The sequence below is a fragment of the Eptatretus burgeri genome, chromosome 13 (assembly GCF_056783735.1).
Source record: "Eptatretus burgeri isolate ZD-2024b chromosome 13, Ebu_testis_v1, whole genome shotgun sequence".
Lineage (NCBI taxonomy): Eukaryota > Metazoa > Chordata > Myxini > Myxiniformes > Myxinidae > Eptatretus > Eptatretus burgeri.
This window is the reverse complement of record NC_140973.1, coordinates 51692067-51713554: the sequence shown is the minus strand read 5'-3', so window position 1 is coordinate 51713554 and position 21488 is coordinate 51692067. Positions and strand designations below refer to the sequence as shown.

General features: G+C 43.9%; 2 protein-coding genes across 11 annotated transcripts in view; one reads left to right on the top strand and one right to left on the bottom strand.

Annotated features, from left to right (window-relative positions):
- Window positions 1-5823, bottom strand: part of LOC147014470 (uncharacterized) — a 101141-nt gene extending 95318 nt beyond the window's left edge. For all 5 annotated transcript variants that reach the window (XR_015050401.1, XR_015050402.1, XR_015050403.1 and 2 more), the window contains exon 1: window positions 5454-5823. The gene's annotated coding sequence lies outside the window, so the exon portion shown is untranslated. The remainder of the gene's footprint in view (window positions 1-5453) is intronic.
- Window positions 1-21488, top strand: part of LOC147014469 (protocadherin Fat 1-like) — a 316783-nt gene that overhangs the window by 40213 nt on the left and 255082 nt on the right. The gene's annotated exons all lie outside the window — the stretch shown is intronic.

The following is a 21488-nucleotide window of genomic DNA, read 5'->3' as shown; positions in this document are numbered from 1 at the left end:
CTTGGTATTCCAACGCTGGCGGTGTGGCAAAGGAGATTGACCATGTGCTCGCTGATGGTCGCTGGAGGATGTTCCAGAACCGCAGGGTCTACCGGAGTGCTCAGTTCCTCAATACCGACCAGAAGCTTGTGGTAGCAACACTGAAGTTGCAGCTTTAATCTGGGAAAATGGTACCATCCCAGCCTAGGCTGGATGTTGGCAAGCTCATGAATGAGAGGGTAGTTCAGGAGTTTGCAAACAAGCTGAGGGGAGATTTGGGGGGTCTGGGTGCTTTGGGAGGTCCTAAAGAGTTGTGGAGTGCCTTCAAGACCACCTTCTTGTGTGTTGAGTGCCTTCTTGTGCTTTGATCCTCAACCTGAGCCTGTGTCTACTTTGTAATCTCAGCTGACATGGAAGTTGTTTGTCTTGTGTGTTGATCCTCAAGTCGAGCCTGTGTCAGTTCTTGAGCCTCAAGTCACTTGTAGACTGCCATTATCTTTGCATCTGAATGATTTCTACCAATCAGTGGTCTTTATTGGTTGCATTTATCAGTATTTATAATGCAACTAAGGTATGTTAAGATATTTCTTAACAGAAGTGTTCGCTTTGGATTTGCAGAAGTGCTCCGGCAGCCATCCCACCATGACTATCTTTGTGACATGGTAGATTAAATTCAAAAAAGAAACAGACTGATTGTACTGAGACGGAGAGGATTAGAGGTAGAGGAGAAAGGTACCAACGGAATACACGGTTACCGTTATTAGCTTGCATCCATAATATGACCTCAAAATACATATAACTTGATCATGGCAGTGTGTAAGTTACATACTCGCTCATGGCCTGAACACGTCCAAATGTTCTCATAAACCTGTGTAAAGCAATCTTTTTAATAACAGACACATGTGCAAATACTCTAATAATTAAATTAATGTTGTTGACAGCAAATCACCACAACCTCAACATACGATCTTCGCAATACATATTACTCAAACGCTTGCCCGGGGGGTGGGGGGGGGGATGCAGGCAGTGCATTAGCACAAGACCCAATTGAGGCTGAAAGGTAAATTATCGCTGCATTATCTACGGAATTTTTTTTTTATTCTTTTATTTTTTCCAAACATTGCCCTCAACCTTCCTTTGGATGAAAGAAGAGGCGATGCAAAGTTTGGTGTACTGGTTCCTGTAGGGTGCGAATGCATAAATGAACAAACACACAAACAAACAAATTTTCTTCTTTATATATAGATATAGTGCAATATATGTATGTACATACTAGCAAATACAACCCGTCGCTTCACTGATGGGTCAATAAAGTGGAGGAAAGGGGGGGGGGAGAAAAATGTAGGGAGAGAGAGAGGAGGCAGGTGGAGGGTGAGAGGGGGAAGTGGAGGCAGAGAGGATGAAGAAAGGGGAGTTAGGGGGGAGGTGGAGAGAGCGACACCTCACCAAACATTGGTTCACTGTGGGAGGGATGTGAGAGAGAGAGAGAGAGAGAGAGAGAGAGAGAGAGAGAGAGAGAGAGAGAGAGAGAGAGAGAGAGAGAGAGAGAGAGAGAGAGAGAGAGAGAGAGAGAGAGAGAGAGAGAGAGAGAGAGAGAGAGAGAGAGAGAGAGAGAGAGAGAGAGAGAGAGAGAGAGAGAGAGAGAGAGAGAGAGAGAGAGAGAGAGAGAGAGAGAGAGAGAGAGAGAGAGAGAGAGAGAGAGAGAGAGAGAGAGAGAGAGAGAGAGAGAGAGAGAGAGAGAGAGAGAGAGACGGACGGAGACGCATGTTCCTTTGAGAGCACGAATATTTTCCCAAATCGAACAACAAGCAGCTTGCAGAGCGCTCGCCAAGTGGCTTAAGCACTCAAGCAAGCACTCCAATGAAGCGGTTGTTAAGAAACGGCGAGTTTGGCACGCGATGAGCAAACACATTAAACATACACCTCCAGGAGACGCCCGAAATATCAAGCCACGAACGCTCACGTCTCTGGATGTTTCTAGGCATTGCAATATACCCAGCAATTTGTAGCTGGGATGAACAGGCATTCAATAAGATGAGTGAGGAAAGTGAAAGCAACAACTTTATCGTTAAGAAATTGTTGTGGCCTGTTCCAAGTCAAGTCAAGGTAAGGTTGAGCAGGCCAAAAAAACATGGCAGTTTCAGACCCCAGTGAGGTTACCCAGGAAACGCCTTCAGACCCCAGTGAGGTTACCCAGGAAACGCCTTCAGACCCCAGTGAGGTTACCCAGGAAACGCCTTCAGACCCCAGAGAGGTTACCCAGGAAACGCCTTCAGACCCCAGAGAGGTTACCCAGGAAACGCCTTCAGACCCCAGAGAGGTTACCCAGGAAACGCCTTCAGACCCCAGAGAGGTTACCCAGGAAACGCCTTCAGACCCCAGACAGCGAGGTGACTGAGGATCGTCTGATGAAAGATATAATTAAATATGGCCATTAATTATCCTCAAAAGGGTTTTTTTAATCAACCCAAACACCCAATTTTCACTCTTGTACTTCCTTGGTGTTTTCTTAGTATGCTTGCAAAGTTTTAGGCTGCTAGGTTTGATAGTTTTGGAGTTATCGAGGAGACACACTGACACAGTGACACACACAGACATTGCCTTTAATTCGTATGCATGTATATTGTTGTGGTTGACGAAATTCGCAAACCACCATTCAGGTCCCTTAGGTGAGATATCTCTGTAAGTATATGTGTAGTTAGGCCCAAACCCGTTGTCTAGAGGGAATAAATGTCATTCACTCGGGCTGCGACCCTTCAGGATAGCCGTTTTTCTTTTCCTATCTTTATTTTGGACCAGCCGCCATTACTACCACCACCAACCACGTCTCAACAGTCATCACACAACAACCACCAACCACAACGCCGCTTCACCACAACAGCCACGACCTTTACCGTCGCATCACCACCATTCTCGCGCCACTTGTGGGCACCGATACTGGACTCGTGCAGGGCGCGCACCGAGCAGCGTGTGCAGAAACATCACAGCCTTTCCGAAGAAAACGGATCAAAAACGACTCACGCCCACTTCTGTTCCGTCCTATCGGAGAGCGTGGGGCGATTTGGCCCCGCCTCCAGGGGCGTTGGAGTGAGGTCGCTATATGCAAATTCATGGATCAAAAAGCATTCACGCCCACTTTTCCTCGGTCCAATGGGGAGCCAGTTAGAGGTGAAAGGTCGGAGGTAAAGGGTCGAAGGTGAAGGGGCGAAGCCACGGGGCATAAAAACGGCCGCGTTCGTCAGTCGAGTCAGTTGGAAGTCAAGAGTTGTCGGTGGAGCTGGGAAGAAGTGGTAGTAGTCGCAGTTGGGAGTTCGCGGAGCCAGTGAAGAGTTGGGACGAGCCAAGAGAGGAGACAGAGGGCGATTGGACGGAGCTGTGGAGAGGTGGCGGCGGCGAAGGCGGTGCTCGCGTCGGATTCGGGGAGCTGCGGAGGGAGAGGCCGGCGGCGCGACCGAGGTCGTGGTGGAGACGCTCGTCGTGGGACCCGAGGCAGGGTGATATCCTCCATCCCCCGAGCATCAACAACCCCCTCCTGTTTCCCCCCGCGCTGAGATAGTGCGACAAGGGGGCCCCTTTCCCACCCCCTACCAGACACTGTCCGCGAGGCCCGCGGAGTTGGGGCGCCACCGCCACTTTGCGTCTCATCATCAGACGGGTAGGCCCGACACGGTCTCGGCCCCAGGCCCGCCTACCCCCCTCATCCTGGAGGGTGGTTCTTTTTCTTTTGCTTTGGGTATATGTGTTGTCGGCGCCGTCTGTGAAGTAAAACTGTGCAAGTGTTGCCGTGTGCTCGCGTAGTCGGTAATAGATCTGCATTGTGTTTCTCTTTTATATTTGCTTTTTGTGTAATATTGTGTTTCTTCTTCTTTTACATGTGCTTTTGGTGTAATTGTATATGTGTGCTTTCCGTTCATCGCGAAATAAATGTGCTTTTTGTGGAACTGTTTTCCCGTTTCGCTTCGTCTTTTCCTCTATTGAATCTCCATCTTACTTCACGTAAAGGGTTGGTCGTGGGCTAAAACGCCCGATAATTAATCGAACCATCGAGGCCGACGATAACACCGCTCGGTTATCCCGATAGTACGGAACGGGTCGCTTAAAGTGGCCCGTGTCCGAAGTCGACCTGCGGCGAGGTGCGATCGCCCGGTCTACCCTCCGTGTGGGTACTTAGGTAGGTCGAATTTGGCGAGCAACCCTATCCCACGCGGGGGGCCGATTGGCACGATCGTGGTGAGGCCGAAAGGTCCACCCGTGACTAGTTCCTGGCGTTAGTCCGAGAGGGTCACGACGGGATTGTCCGTCCGGTGGGCGACGTGCCGCGATTCGAGTTACGTGGCCGTTCGCACGCCGGCGGGCGCGAATCCGCAACAATATATATATATATATTTCTTCTTCTTCTTCTCCTTCTTTCGGCTGCTCCCGTTAGGGGTCGCCACAGCGGATCATCCGTATGATCCGCATAGTGGTTTGGCACATGTTTTACGCCGGATGCCCTTCCTGACACAACCCTGGTCGCCTCTTACGACACAGGCATATGGTACACCTATTTTAACCGGGGTATACACCGGCCCAGTACACTGGTACTCATTTCGCCGACCTCGGAAGGATGACAGGCTGAGTCAACCCCCTGGTGTATTAATTCAGTGGCCCAACGGGACTTGAACTCAGGACCTTTTGGATCCCAAGCCGCTGCCCTAATCACTGTGCCAACACACCAGGCTAATATATATATATATATATATATATATATATATATATATATATATATATATATATATATATATATATATATATATATATATATATATATATATATATATATATATATATATATATATATATATATATATATATATATATATATAGTTGCGTGACGGGTACCGAGACAACAGCATGTCACTTAAGGGGATTAATCCCCTGTTGTCCTCGGTAGAGCCGGACCTGGGGCCACCGCTCACAATTAACGTTGTTGTACGGTGGGTTGTTTTAAAACCACGAACACCACCCAGTCAACCACGAGTTCCAGTGTCCACCGTCGAATTATTCCGTTTAACTCGAGGTCACGTGGTTACCTGAGCGCGCCCTCGGCAAAGCACCAATATTATCTGATTAGATTTTAATTAGGGCGGCCGAGTGTTTGAACCGCTCGTGCGTGTCGACGATTTTTTGGTCAAATCTGTGGTAATTACCTCCCAGTGTACCTCAGTTTGAACAATGCGAGACCAATGGAAGGAAAGGACAAATACGGACAGGTTGGAAATTGATAAATAATTCATGAAAAAATTTTTTTTTTATTTGCTGAGGTAAATAAAGAATGAATTTCAAAGCAAAATCAATCAAAATGCCAGAAAAGAGACAAAGAGCAGAAGCTTATTTGGGGGGGGGGGGTTTTGCTTACTTACAGCGAAACACAGACAAGAGTACCCAGCAGATCATTCAGGGGGAGGGGCGGGGGAGAAAATCGTCTCGCTCACCAAAATGTCGTCCGTGAAGAAAAAACGTCCTGAAATGCGTGCGTGCGTGTCACGTCCGTCGCCAGCACCCAGCTTTGTCGTAACAGCCTCCCGCGGGGCAGCCTTGAACGCCAGTCCACACGCTCGCTTGCTGAAGCTCTGGGCAGGACGAACCGTCTCGCTGTTGGCGCTGGTCAGACACCCACACGCGCGTTTCCTTCTCCTCTTTTGCGCGCCTACACCCGCTTCTTGCTCGCTTCTCTCTCGTACCTCTTTCATTCACACTTTTTTATTATCTCAGAACGTATCTCTTTCTCTTCAGAACGTATCGCTTTCGCTTTTTCCCCACTCTCAAAACGTATCTCCTCACAGAACGTCTCTCTCGCTTCAGAACGTCCCTCTTTCGCCTTTTCCTCTCCGAACGTCTCTCCTCACAGAACGTCTCTCTCGCTTCAGAACGTCCCTCTTTCGCCTTTTCCTCTCCGAACGTCTCTCCTCACAGAACGTCTCTCTCGCTTCAGAACGTCCCTCTTTCGCCTTTTCCTCTCCGAACGTCTCTCCTCACAGAACGTCTTTTTATATCTTCGGGGCATCTCTACAGGATGCCGTCCGCCCCAAGCTCACCCCGCCCCACTGGGGCACGGTTACCATGACGACTCGTGCGCTCTCAAAAAAGGCGGGCGTCGGAGCTCGCGAAAGAATGTTGCTGAGGAAAAATGAGGGTAAGCTTCAGAGCTCGTGAAAGGTATGTGTGTGAACGTGTCTGTCATAAAGAAAAAAGCTTCCCATAAGAGAGGGGATCTATCCTTTACCCTTCTCAACGCATCACATTTAAGAACCCAGTAGACATGGGGATGGGGCTTATCTGAACATGCATTTTAGGAAATAATTGTCTGAGGACCTGGATGTGTGGATGCATTCATCAGACTTGATTCTGAAATCTGGAACAAAAAAAAAAAAAAAATATATATATATATATATATACACACACACACACACACACACACACACACACACACACACACACACACACACACACACACACACACACACACACACACACACACACACACACACCAAGGCATGCCCTTCTGAACCGATAAATGCAACATGGCATTAAACGACTTCACCTCATTCCAGATGGCTTCAGCAGGCCACACTTGTGTCTATTTTAAAGACTGAGCATTTTAAATGTCAAAACTAAAGGGCAGTGGAGTCGCCAACCATGGTTTCGCCATTTTTATGGGCTCAGCAGAATCTATCCATCCATCCATTCATTGGGACCATATTCTGTGCAGTGCATTGGTGCTGCCTGAGCAGTATCCTTGGCTATTGGGCACAATCCTGGACGGGTCACCACTCCGACACAGGATACCAGCAAGCTGGTACTCATTTTGCCGACCTCGGAAGGATGACAGGCAGAGTCAACCCCACCTGGTATTAATTCAACAGAAAAGTGGGATTTGAACTCAGGATCCTAGGATCTCAAGCCCACCACCCTAACCATTAACACAACACCATGCATGCTCCCCTCCCACTGCCTCCCCATACCCTCCCCTCTGGATGACACCACACAATTGTTTACTTGAAACCATGCAAACCTTGTTGGTAAAGTAATGTATTAAACCTCTCAGCTTGATGAAATATCAATCAAATGAAGGACCAAATACGGAATTAGAGTCATTAGAAGGAACCCGAATAAGTAAAAAGAGCAAAGATAGATATCTTCAGGAGAAACCTGGATCGAATTTGGGTTTCAGTTGCCACTACATTAACCTTAAACCCATTCAGGTGCAGTCAAGAGAGCCCTCCAAAAAAAAAAATTCTGCAAGAATTCACTTCTCCAGAGGCGGATAGACAAAGAAAGAGAAATAACGAGTAAAAGAGATAAAATAAAATAAAAAGCAAGAATTCGTTCATGAATAAAGAGAAATGTGTGAAAGGAACATAGAACAAAGATGTTGGGAAGAACCTGGATCGATAAATTTTAGCAGTTACTCCCAGGCTGAAACACAGCAACAGGTACAAGCTACCAGAGGTCCGTCAGTGGGGAAGCACAGTCCACACAGCATCAAGATATGGTGCAAACATAATGAAATGGAAGATCAAATACTGCATTGGAGTCATCAGAAGGAATGCAAATAATTAAAGAGCAAAGATGGAGTCAGGGGGAACCCGGATTGGATTCGGGTTTCTGTTGCCCCAGATTGCGTCCATTAACAGCTGAAGCTGCACAAAATGTGAGCAACAATGGCTGTCTGCAACACAAGCAACCTTGTCTCTGCTAAGATTGATTTCCTTATCTCCATGCTGGCAGGATCTGGACAGCATAAACTTTTATGCTGAACACACTCTCCCAAAGTCCTGCTTTTGCTTCTGTTATGCTCTTGATAGTCCGAAAATAGTTTTCTCACCCTCTGGTGGTTCTATTGTATCATACCATTCTTATGCGACTTTCCATCTTGCCTCACCCACTGTTCTATTGCCTCACCCTTCATAAGCATTTACTGCCCTCCTGTTTGATCTTCTCCTGTAATTTTCCATTCATCGTTTGCCATCTTCTTCCTTGTAATCTCATATTTCACTTCCTTATTGCACCACAATGTCTACTTTTCCTTTGGTTTTTCTCCATTTGTTTTCCCCACTGTCTTTTCAACAGCCTTCGCAAGGGTTTCTTTCATTTTCTACCACATTACTTCAACTCCTCCATCTTCATGTGACTCACTCTGCTTTCTCTGGACTTCTTCGTTGAAAAGGTCCAGCTTTTCTTTGGTCAAATTCCATACTTTAGTCTTCCCCCTCGTCATACTCACCTTTTGTCTCTTTATTCTCCTCCTCACATCCTTTACCAACATCCCATGTTGGGTCACCACAACTTCACCCAATATAATCTTGCAATTCATAACCTGCATCTTGTCAATCTGTCTTACCAGAATGTAATCAAGCTGGCGACTATTACCCCCACTTTTGTCAAGAGATGAGTCAAAAGATGTTTCTCTTTCCTTGATGTTGGTGATTGATTAGGTGAGAGCTGATTGGTTATTCTCTCCAATTATGGGTGAGAGATGTCATTGAGTCTTTATGTCTGTTTATGTGGAGATATACATATATATATATATATATATATATATATATCTGTATATATATATATATATATATATATATATATATATATATATATATATATATATATATATATATATATATATATATATATATATATATATATATATATATATATGTATATAGATACTATATGCTACTTGAGTGATCATAATAATTATTATTGATCTGGTCCTAACAGTTCAAGATGCTGATGTTATTTGAAGTAGCTAAATGACCTGAATCCTCACATTGTTGAGCGTGCGCTTTGATCATCAAGCTGACTCGGCGATGCTGAGGAACGTGTGACTTCTTTCCGAGAATGAAACGTTGGACTAAGGAATAATATATAATCATTGTTTTCTTGGTTTATCGCAGACATTCCTGGCTCACCAAAGGAGATCGACTCATGCTGATGATAGGGAATTCCATGGAAGACATGCTGTCCTGAAAAAAGATGTACTATTTCTCACTTTCTCTCTCTGTTTTGTCGTGAAAAATGACCGGTGATTAACGATGACCTATTGAGTACGCATTGATGAATTTGTAGTGATGTCTTTTTGGTCCAAAGTTCTTGTGATGAATAAGACTCTTCAACGACGTGTTTGTGAACTGCACACTATCGCAGTTATGATATCTCTAGTCTTAATGAAGCGGTCTCTCGTTTTGTAAAAGACGTCTCTGGTCTCGGAGTCTCTCAGCTTTGTAGACATGCACAGTGACAATACAGATATGCATGACAATAAATCATGCGGTGGTCATTTTAGTTGTGCTTATAATCCAGAGATTCCAGCTCTGACTCCAAGCAATTGAGGAATGAGATTCCTGAGAAAAATTTTAATCTCTCTTTCAGTGCTCTTTCAGCCTGGAATTACACTCATAAATCCAACGTCGCTTCAGTGTCTGCCAAGTTCCTGCCGCAGGCACTGAGAGCAGTTGTTAGAGCAAAGCTTTGTTAAAGCACATGTCACCGCTTCAAAATCCAGCCCAACTATTTTCCTCACTATTTAACCAGTCTTCCAGCCCCCCCTTCCTTCCGAACCTGCGTACACTCACGAGGTAATGTGGCCTTTTCATCGGTAACTAGCGTGCCCAGACAACAGGTCCCTAAGGAATGCTTTATAGGACTTGTCGTTTGGCATGACAACACAATATCTCCGAGCATCCACAGTAATTTTAGCACTTAGCAAGCTACATCCGACCAAGTGCACTTTCCCTTTTGTCTCTTTAATTTCTGTTGATGCATCACCTTCACATCCCACTTTCCTTGGGAATCAAACAGGACTGGGTTCGTTTATTTTAATGACCAGTTGGTTTAAGTTGGAAATTAAAATGAAGATGCTTTCCTTTGTGCTTCTTTGTGACGATCAAAACCGTATGATGTATTCGTGACCTTATGTCTGTGAGCAGGATATTTCAAAAAGTTATAGATTGATTCAGACGAAACTTGGTGGACAGCTTGGCTGTATGACAAGGACCAATTGATTCGATTTTGGTGAAGATCTGAGTGCAGATCTGGCCTATCAGTGGAGTACAAAACGTAAACTGTTCAGCCTGGCAGAGGTATGCACTCTACCAAGTGCCGTTCTAGTTTGTGTGCTATCACAATGTGATTGTGAGTTTTTATTTTAACAATGTACGAACAATCATTGTGCTGCTGTGTAATACATATTTGTGTGAAAATTATTTCACTTGAGTAATCCTTCTTGATGTTGATATGAACAAATCGGGCAACCCAAGTGATTAAGTACTCAGATTTCCTTATTAAGAAGTTTCTCCAACAAGCTCGACGGATCTTAGTAATGAAATTTCTCCGCAGAGAAGTCTCGTAATCACGTTTCGAGTTGATTACCCCACCGCCTCGGGTTATTATTTTTCGAGATTGTCTGCAAGGGGCATTCCAAGCTCAACTTGGAAAATCCACCGCACCGATAAACCTTTCCACTTTCCTTAACAGCTCGCAAGGAAGTAAAACGTTACAAACAGCTGGCTGATGAGATGCACTCTAAAAGTGCCTCGCAGCAAACTTGCTTTTGCTGTATCTACAAATGGCAACAAGATTGTTTACAATTGGAAACTGGGCTACGGACTCAAGTTCGATGAATAATAGATTCTCAATATGCTGGCTGATGTTTCCAAAGCACTTGATTCTCCCTACTCTGTAACATCGGCTTCTCAGACCGATCCATCTTTCTGGATGAGGTTTCTTGGTTATAGTGCGAGAGCCCAGTGACGTTTAATTAAAGTATTGAGCACGAAAGGTTTCAAAGTGTCATTTGATGGCCCATGGCATGAAAAACTAAATAAACCGTTTCTGGAGTTCGGCCACCATGGCCTTCAAAGGTTTTAGGTCCTTGAAAAAGGCTCATTTTGTACTTTAAATCAAACTATCGAGCACGAGAAAAACGAAAATTGAAATCATCGATTTATTGAACTGAAATCATGAAATGACAACTCAAGAATGAAAATACGCAGGCTTGGCTGAACAAGAAGGCCCCAAAAAGGGCCCCCAGTTTGTTTGAATAAAACTTTTAAGCACGAACTCCAAAGTGGTCTTGGAATACTCCTATAATGTCCAAATCATCAAAAACACCGCTCAAGAAAAAAATTTCCTTGGCCCGTCAAGACAAGAAGGGCCCAAATTAGAGGAGGTGCTGAAAAAGGGCCCAAATCGGACACTTGAAAAGAACGTGCACGGGCTCAATGACTGAATCGGGTATGTACTGCAATCTTAAAATGACAACTCAAATAAAATACACAGGCTTGGTTCAACAAGAAGGGACCAAGAAGGGCCCAAAAAGGGGCACCCAATTGGAAAAAAAAAACGAAACTAACCTAAACGTTTTTGGAACAGCAGTTCGGTATTTTTTCTGGTATTTCCAAAGTTCTCATTCCTGAGAGTAGACTTAGTTTCTCTTTTAGCTCCAACTGTGCATCACAGCACTGAGAATATATTCGTAGTGCTGTGTAGCGCTGTGTAAGTCTCGTGAAGGGGAGGAATCGGATTCGATTTTCGTACTGGTTCGTACTGGTGCTGTGTAGCAGTGTTTGGACACTTGAACATGGATTCAGAACAACAAATGGATCCCAGTTACTCGGAGTTCAATAATGACGACCACAATGATCAGCCAGAACCTTCATCACAGAGTGACGACAGGAATGCACAACATCTTCCAAACAGTGACCTGCCATTCACAGCCAGAAATGAGCTCAGTGGAAACAGATGGGGAAAAATGACAACGAAGGATCCATTGTAGTTACTCCGCAATCAGGTAAGCCAGTATACCACACCATTCCGAAGAACAGATAAATTTAATTCCAGTCCGATTGTTTGGTTTTTAAGTTCATGTTCATATTTCAGACAAGCCCAATGGATATGCACCTTTGAAGCGATTGTTTCACGACTTCCTGCCCTAGGATTTACAGTGTCCCACATATGTCTTCCAGGAGGAACAACTGAGGCGACCCCGCCGACACGCTGCATTATTCCTGTGTGTCCTGCAGGGTCCTGCGGTAATATCCTAGAATTGACGCCCGACAAATTGAAGGTGAGAAGAAGTTCAGCCAATTCCAGATGCTTGCTGAAAAACTTCAGTTTATCCAAATATCGTAGCGTGGTCCAACGTTTACCAGAATTCCCGTTAGATACCAACGGGTATCACAGCAAGTGTTACAAAAACTTCACCGCCGTATCATCGAAATTGCTAGTTACCATTACCAAACAAAACGTCAGTGATGAACGCAACATACAGTTACGTCGCGTCACTTCTCCAACATCATCAACGTCCACTGCTGGTATTTTTGGTGACAAATGTCTGTTTTGTAATAAGAACATCAAACGCTGACCAAATGGTAGGAAAGAGAAACCGGGTAGAATTGAGACAAAACAGGTTGAGAAGAAGATACGAAATATATCAACAATTCTCAAGCTGAAAAATATCTTGGTGAAGATCTCAGGGGTGGATCTGATTACGAAAGAAGCCAAAGTACATCCATCATTCATGCCAATCCGAGAAAATTAAAGCCGCTGACAGAGTGAGCGCAATGAAGGAGGATATACCTACTGAAAAGCAAGTCTCGAAGGATGTCTTGGAATTAATATATGCATATGTCGAAGAACACGTAAAGGAAACGACCGGAACATCTAAAATCGATTTTCGATCGATATCTGGATCTGTATGAAGAATTCGAGTTGCAAAATCACATCACCGTGAATCAGTACTTTGGCGAAGTACTGAAGAAGAGATTTGCAGGCCAACTGATAATGAATTCATCAGCCAGCAAAAGATATGGTGTGATAGCACGGCCATTGATTTTATTCGTCAGTGGATACAGTTTACGATTTCAAGTCATCACCCAAAGGGCAGGTAACGAAAGCTGCTTTAGTGATGCAGAAGGCGCTGAAGTCAGTGAAGAAAGAGCCTCTCACCGATCCGCTCACAATTGACTCACTGAAAAAGGGTGAAGGTAATCCACCTGAATTGGTCGAGACATTTTACAGGGTCCTATTTAGTGGTCTCAATGTCAAAAAGCATTCAGAAGCTGTTAAACGCCGAGCTAATGCCGCCAGTCAAGATGCGCTCTTCATCGTATCAGGGGCCACCATGAAACCTGTCAAGCATATTCTGATCGCCATGGCGCTGAAGTCACTCATCGGAAGTCTCCGTGTATTGACCATCTTGAATCGGCTCGGATACTGTATCAACTACACGGCAACCGAGGAGCTGGAGACCGAATTAGCGTATTCCATTCTCGACAGGAAGCTCAATTGCCCGGATGGAGCTGAGGTGGATGAACTGGCGGGTCTGGCGTTTGACAATTACGACGAGGTCGTACATACCCTTTCTGGAGCAAACACATTGCACGATACCATGGGTATCTTTTATCAAACCATTCCCACCTGGATAGGAGTACCCCTTGAAGAAGTGTTTCCCGAGGAGTCGATGCCCACTGTGTCGTCCCACAAACGGCGGCCAAGATGAAAAGTAAATGTCCAAAGTGCGGCACTGGAGCCATATCGGAAGAAACCCCACATGGACCGCTTCACGTACGAAAACATGGGTGTATTTAGTCCAGCTGATGAGTCTTAAAATGCTAGAAAGTTGGACTTTATCTGGATGGCTGCACATGCTCTCGAGATGGAAAATATTCCAATGTCGGCCGGCTTCATGGGTCGTTTCTATGTTGACCACCTCCCTAAACAACGTGTCCTCGACATGAAAAAACATTCTGGAGCCACCTACGAGCAAAGATGTCGTTGTCCAGACCCTCAAAGTGACACAGGCATGCGCTGCCGAGCTCGGGCAGAGGTATGGAGTCCTGACTTACGACTTGCATGTGGCAAAGAATGCTTTGAAAATCCAATCCACTGAAAGTCCAACATTTGATGATTTAATCATCCTGTTTGGTGTTTTCCATGTCTCAATATGTCTATTCAGAGCAATAGGAAAGCTAATCAGTGAATCCGGAGGACCACAGCTCCTGGTTGATGCAGACGTCCTTGCATCTGGCTCAGTACGTGGCTTCATCGAATGCACTAACTACAACCGCTGCAAACGTCTGCACCCAATGTTTGCCTAAGCCTTGTGCGTTCTTCACTTCAGAGAATTTCTGACCCATACGAGAACTTCGACGAATTGGTTACTCTGATTCATTCCATGGATATGACCAACGCCCAGTCAATGGACACCATGGCTGAATCTCGGGTCATTAATGCAGTACCAGATGAGGACGGGAAGTTTGTGCAGAGCACACAAGATGGTGAGTTCGGCAAAACCACGCAGTTTTGGTTGCAGTACGTTGGCGACGTGGGTTTGTTTCTAATCATAGACAGAGCTGTCCGCACGAATGACGTTGACCTGTTCATCTGGGTGATTACACAGGTGACTGACGTCTTCTTTGCCACAAACCGCCACTATTACTGAAGATGGATGACGAAATATCAGCTTGATTTCTGAATATCGAGTTTACACACCCTGGACTGATGGAGATGCTATGGCAAGGGATGTTTTCGTGTCACAGAACAGAGAACCAGTTCAGCCGACTGCCCATAGACCTGACCCTCGAGCAGACGGTCAATTGTGATGCATCTTCAAGGCAGACGGGATTTACGGCATCAACCAACAGTTACAGCAGGCGCCTTCAGTGGAGCATCACGAAAGGGACTCGAGCCGCGCTCATCGGCATTTTATTCGATATGATCGGGATGCTACGAACAAACGATGCACAGGCGGAACTGTCTGCAAGCCGCATACGGCGAGATAATACCGATCTACAGAAACTGATGAAGAGTATCCAGACATCAGCATACCCATTCAAACTCGATACTCTTGATCTGATCATCGTCAGTACGGGAAAAAGCGCGACCTCCGAAATCACCGAGTCACTTCTAAATATCGCTAATGAAGGTCGCAAGCGACACATTTCATTCATCCAAGAATGCGCAGAAGATGCTGACAAATTTGAGAAGCCAATCAAGAGAAACCAACTCAAGACATTTTCAAATCAGGGAGCGAAGAACCCAAGGGCGCAAAATCCCATCGTCAGACAGCTTCGGTGTACCAGAGACATGTTCGGCAGAATAGCCATTGTCGCGTCACAAAAGAAAGTTGATCTAGACTTTAGAGTACCTGCTTTCTCACCCTCTGATGCCAGTTCCTCTCACAATGTGCAAAACGGACGGAACAATAATGCACACAGAAAAGAGCGCCCTTTTCTCTGTACTTGAACAAAAAGTATCACAGCATGGAAGTCACCCAGCTCTTGATGTGCACATTATTGACAGTAACTACCAGCTCCAACTCCTCCCACTGTCGCTCTCACCAACTTATGGAGGGTTATCGCAATCAATTCTTCACGCTGTTGGTGCGTACCCATCCATGAGGGTTGATATCATCTTCCACACCTATGAACAACCTTGGATTAAAGACTGTGAACGGGAAAGACACGGCGCTGAAGATGTACGCTACACGATCACTGGCCCAGATCAAATCCGCCCTAAGGATTTGAATAAGGCTCTGAAATCTACGTCATTCAAAAGCCAGCTACCGCGATTCCTTCTGAAAGATTGGGGAGACCAACATCATGCCCATGCGCTCCGTGACAGGGAAGTTTATATTGGAGTTAACGATGTCTGCGCACACTTCACTGTGGAGAGTGGACAGATCCATAAGTTGATAGTTGGAAAATTATGCAGCAATCATCCTGAAGGAGACACGAGAATCTGCCAGCACCTTATGCACATCAACAAGTCACGACTGTCCGATAACGATAGCGTGGTGATCAGGGCATCGGACACTGATATCCTCATCATACTCCTCCATCACGTTCACGAAACGACCCTCGGTGTATGGATGGAAGTTGGCACGTCAGGTCGAGGTGACAGAAGATATGTGAACGTATCCCAGATCACAAAGGATGTGGACCCTTGTTATACGCCGTGCTCCCTGCATTCCATTCATTCACGGGGTGCGATTACACTCCAACCTTCTCACGAAAGGGGAAAAAGCACCCGCTCACTATTCTGGAGAAAGATCAATGTAACCAGAAAGTCTTCACAGAACTAGGTGGAGAAGCGCCCAATGAGACCGTGGTGCAAGCCATTGAAGACTTTACGTGTTTGTTGTACGATGCCAAAAAGCCCATGGCGCTGAACAAATACAGACACCATGTATTTGAAATAGCATACGCTCCCAAGGACCCTGCCAAACCATTCGCAAAAATGAAAGGTGTTGACGCGAATAGCTTACCACCTTGCGAGGCAGAGGTGAGACGGCAAATTGAAAGAACTGAGTTTGTGGCGAAATACTGGCATGATGCTCACCTCAACAGTGTGACCAAAATACCGAGTAAGGGTTGGGAGTTGATTGACGGCACTTATCGTTTTGTGTGGTTTGAAGGTGACCAACTTCCAGACGATGTTATTCCCGAAAAGCAGAAGGAAGATGATGAAAATAGTGATGGTGATGATGAAAACGAACAGATAGACGAAAGTGCTTTGTTAGAAGATGATGACGACTTGGATGACATTGATGATAGCGATGACAATGCTTAATGACAGCATACGCTTGTTCTTTTCAAGTATCCAATTTGGGCCCTTTTTCAGCACCTCCTCTAATTTGGGCCCTTCTTGTCTCGACGGGCCAAGGTACTTTTTTTCTTGAGTGGTGTTTTTGATGATTTGGACGTTATAGGAGTATTCTAAGACCACTTTAGAGTTCGTGCTTAAAAGTTTTATAAAAACAAACTGGGGGCCCTTTTTGGGGCCTTCTTGTTCAGCCAAGCCTGCGTATTTTCATTCTTGAGTTGTCATTTCATGATTTCAGTTCAATAAATCGATGATTTCAATTTTCGTTTTACTCGTGCTCGATAGTTTGATTAAAAGTACAAAAGGGGCCTTTTTCAGGGACCTAAAACCTTTGAAGGCCATGGTGGCCAAACTCAAGAAACGGATTATTTAGTTTTTCATGCCATGGGCCATCAAATGACGCCTTGAAACCTTTCGTGCGCAATACTTTAATTAAACGTCACTGGGCTCTCTAACTATTGAGGTTATCTTCAACCATTCTATATTTCCGAATGGTGGTTATATTGATTATGAGGTTATATCGGACCGTTCTATATTCTGGAGTGATGCTATATTATTTATGAGGTTAATATATCAATTTGTTGTACAATCCTTCTTCTTCTGGGCTTCTTCCCATCCGTTCGTCATGACATTGGTAATCTTGCAGCAGCGATGATTCACCGTCTTTGACATCGTCCATTCATATTTGTTATTGTCCGCCATTTATTTGTCATTGAAGTGCAGTTTTGAATGAGTTGCTCGTTTTTTGAGACGTCACATTCACGGCTGAATTAGATGCTGGACAACACCGAGTCAGTGGTAATTTGACTGATCTCGTGCTATATTTTACACTTGGTTCAGATGTTTTCAACATATGTCTGGGAATAATGCTGTGGTCTTTTTTGTCTTTTTCTTTTGTGCAAAGGGTCTGTTTGTTTTAACTTGGTGACACCATTTTGCAAACGAGTATAAACAGCACATCTGTTGCACATCATATCATCATGAAACTTGTGAACAACAAAATATGTTGAAATTGTTGATTATGAAGACGTTACACAAAGTTCTTAGGAGTGTATTTTGATGGTAATGACGATGATAAGATAACGCAACACACAAGCATGTTAATATTTAGGGAATGTATATTTAGGGAATGTTAAAAGATAAGAACGAACCAACAATGTTTGGCTTTTCTGTAAAGTTTTTATAATGTCATTTACTGCACTTTTCTACCGTAGGACTCTCCTGCGGAATATTATTCGTCGAAACATGAAATCACCAAAGTTTGAAACTCTGTTCGGGCATTTCACACAGTTGATTGAGGAATGTGTCACGGATTCCTTGAAAGTGACAAGGGAGTATAAGGATAGTACGATCTCTTGTCCGTTATGTCATGGTTCATTGCTGACTGTCCTTTTCAGCCGTTTGCCGAGGCAACTGCAGTAAGTCGGGGAACAGTGCAGCAGATCCTGAATTGAGTAGAGGAAGTAAGATGAGCTGCATTGCAGCAAAACACAAGCGAATAAGGCAAAGAAGCCAAATGCTGCACATGGTACCACAGATTACCCCACAAATGACCAAAATAATTTCCAAACTAGAAGGGCACTCGGTAGAGCGCGTCCCTCCGCCACATAATGCCTGATCAATGAGAACATATCTGGTCCATTACATTTTTGAAATATCATGCTGCACAGTACTATATCGTTTTTGGCCTTCTTCTTCTTATTCTTATTCTTCTTCTTCTTCTTCTTCTTCTTCTTCTTCTTCTTCTTCTTCTTCTTCTTATTCTTATTCTTATTCTTATTATTCTTCTTATTATTCTTCTTATTCTTCTTATTATTCTTCTTATTATTCTTCTTATTATTCTTCTTATTATTCTTCTTATTATTCTTCTTATTCTTCTTATTCTTCTTATTATTCTTCTTATTCTTCTTATTCTTATTCTTATTCTTATTCTTCTTATTATTCTTATTCTTCTTATTCTTCTTATTCTTATTCTTCTTATTCTTCTTATTCTTCTTATTCTTCTTATTCTTCTTATTCTTATTATTCTTATTCTTATTATTCTTATTCTTATTCTTATTCTTATTCTTATTCTTATTCTTATTCTTATTCTTATTCTTATTCTTCTTATTCTTCTTATTCTTCTTCTTATTATTCTTATTATTCTTCTTCTTATTATTCTTCTTCTTATTATTATTCTTCTTATTATTATTCTTCTTATTATTATTCTTCTTATTATTCTTATTCTTATTCTTATTCTTTTCCACTGCTCCCGTAGGGGTCGCCACAGCGGATCATCCGTTGTGATCCGCATACTGATTTGGCAGAGGTTTTACGCCAGATGCCCTTCCTGATGCAACCCTGGTCACCTCTTACTACACAGGGATAAAGATTGGGTTTCGCCATGATTCTGGGCTGCCCTACACCCTCTCATAGCACGGCCCAGCACAGAGCTCCCATCCTCAAGCGATCCTCCAACCCAAACCTCCGAGTAGCCGGTTTACAGGCGCACGCCACTACGCCCGGTCGTTTTTGGCCCTATCAATCCTAAAGAATCACTTTAAGAATTAAATAATTCTAGTATCCAGATCCGGATTCGGATCTTCACCAAAATCAAAGCAATTCGTCCTTGTCACACCCCCAACCTGTCCACCAAGTTTCATCCATAATTAGAGATTAGAGAAAAGTAATTAGAGATGGGGAGTGTATAGACATGGTTGGAGAGGCCGAGACTTGCATTGGTTACTGAATAAGGCCGTTCACATGAAAGATATGAACCTCCTGCTCAGTTTATTTACAATGCAGAAGCTGCTGCTTTGAGAACAACCACACAATGGGATTGCAAGCAGTGTAATCTGATGTCAAGAAACTCCCAAAATGTCTCATCCACTTGCTGTTCGTAGTCCAGGCATGAAATTGTAATTTTTTCATGGTGCCGGAGATAACTCGCCTCTATTCATTAAATACACTGCGGAATCTTTAATGTCCATCAACTAACACAAGCAGATGAGACACCCAGCTTCATGTCCATCCGAGCAATGGCGCACACACTGATGGATGGCCCTGCCACACCAGCAAGACAGTTTATAGCTGGATCGAGAGTCAAACCCACAGAAGACAGCTAGGTTATCCTTGTAGCCCAGCAGAGACTTATAAATTCACAGAAACTTACAGAGGCAAACATGGAGAGAGATCCAAGGAATTCTTTCAACTCGATTTCGAGAGAGATATTTTGCAGTCTCGAAGTGTGAGCAAACCGCATGGTGGGTGCACACCGCTTTGTACCTTACTCTGCACCAAATCGTAAATATTTTTACTCTGCCATTGGACTCTCCTGTATATTTATATCCTACTGTGTGCCACGTGCTTTTCTGACCAAATAAACTCAGTACATTCCTACACTGAGCAAACACTGGGGCTTTTGCTTTGAGCTGTCCCATTGGTACATAACCTTCACCAGATGTTTGCACAAGCATCATGTCACTTACATATGGTGGCAGGATGTGAAAATCTCGCTTTTCTTCGACAGTTATAAGCAGAGGTGAAGCCTCGTCATGAGCTGCAATTGTAAATGCTTGTCTTGTTTCTCGGAATCTTTTGTATTATGCAACAGGCTCAGGAGGATATATGGTATACTCAGTTTGTTTTCTATTTATCAATGGGTTGTGTTGTCATTATTGAGCTCGGTTTGAATCTACGAACACCAAAACATTGAATCTTTCATCAACACCACCACGGCACTTCATCAGATGAGACCAACACACGAAAGCAGCCCATAGCACACGAGCCAACAATCGCCGATGCGACGCAACGAATCTTCTACAATCTCGTTTTGTCGTAGACCGTCGCACACTACTGCATGACGATGTACGACTGTTGCCGAGAACTCATCGTAAAAGTTGAACACATTCAACTTTTACTATAGTGAGGCAACTTAGCTAAATATAGCATAACAATTGTGCATTTTGTGAGGAAAGCACCAAATTTGGCACACCAGTAGCCTATCATATTATGAACAGATTTGGATATTGGGCCATCTCAAATTCAGCCGCTGATGGCTGTGGCAGCCATTTTCCACTGCCATCAAAAATTTTGAGATGGCCCAATATCCAAATCTGTTCATAATATGATAGGCTACTGGTGTGCCAAATTTGGTGCTTTCTTCACAAAATGCACAATTGTTATGCAAAGTTTCCCCACTACTACGGTCGCTGATGTGCCTGAAAACCTTGTTGATGACGATTGTCAACTGCCACTCATTAAATGATTAATTATCAAAGACTTTCACAGACTAAACTGTCGCAGAAGGTCTTGTCGTGTTATGTCAGCTCGTGTGCGGCAGGCTTAACACTACTATCTTTGAGAGGATGTGTTAAGCCAGCTGTTCTATTTATTTGCAGGCATTCATTATTCTATGGGATGCTTTGTAAGTAGCAGGCCATTGCGTGTGAGTGCTCTGTATGTCTGTATTTACCTTTCTGCCTCAAAATCTGGAGTGTTAGCGCAATGTTTGTTTCCTTTTTAGCTCGCCTGTTTGAAGAACAGAGAGCTATAGCGATACCCCCGACGTGAGCATGAGCGTGAGCATCAGCGTGAGCGTGAAAATGTTAAAGTTTTTGGTGCAAGTTATTTCCTTTCTAATGTTTTTATCTACCAAACTATTTTTTTATTGATTACAATATACAAATACATATATTGCTTTAAAATTATTTGGATCAGACTTCACTGCAATGCTTTATAAAAAAAATATTATTAGACGAGTCTTTTAAAAACGATAAATGTATAAACAGGCGAGCATTGGGTGGCTTTGACACCAACTCTCTGGTTGTTGTTGTTGTTGTTGTTTTGACCAATGTGGTTGAATTTGGTTTCTCTCTGATCCATTAGCC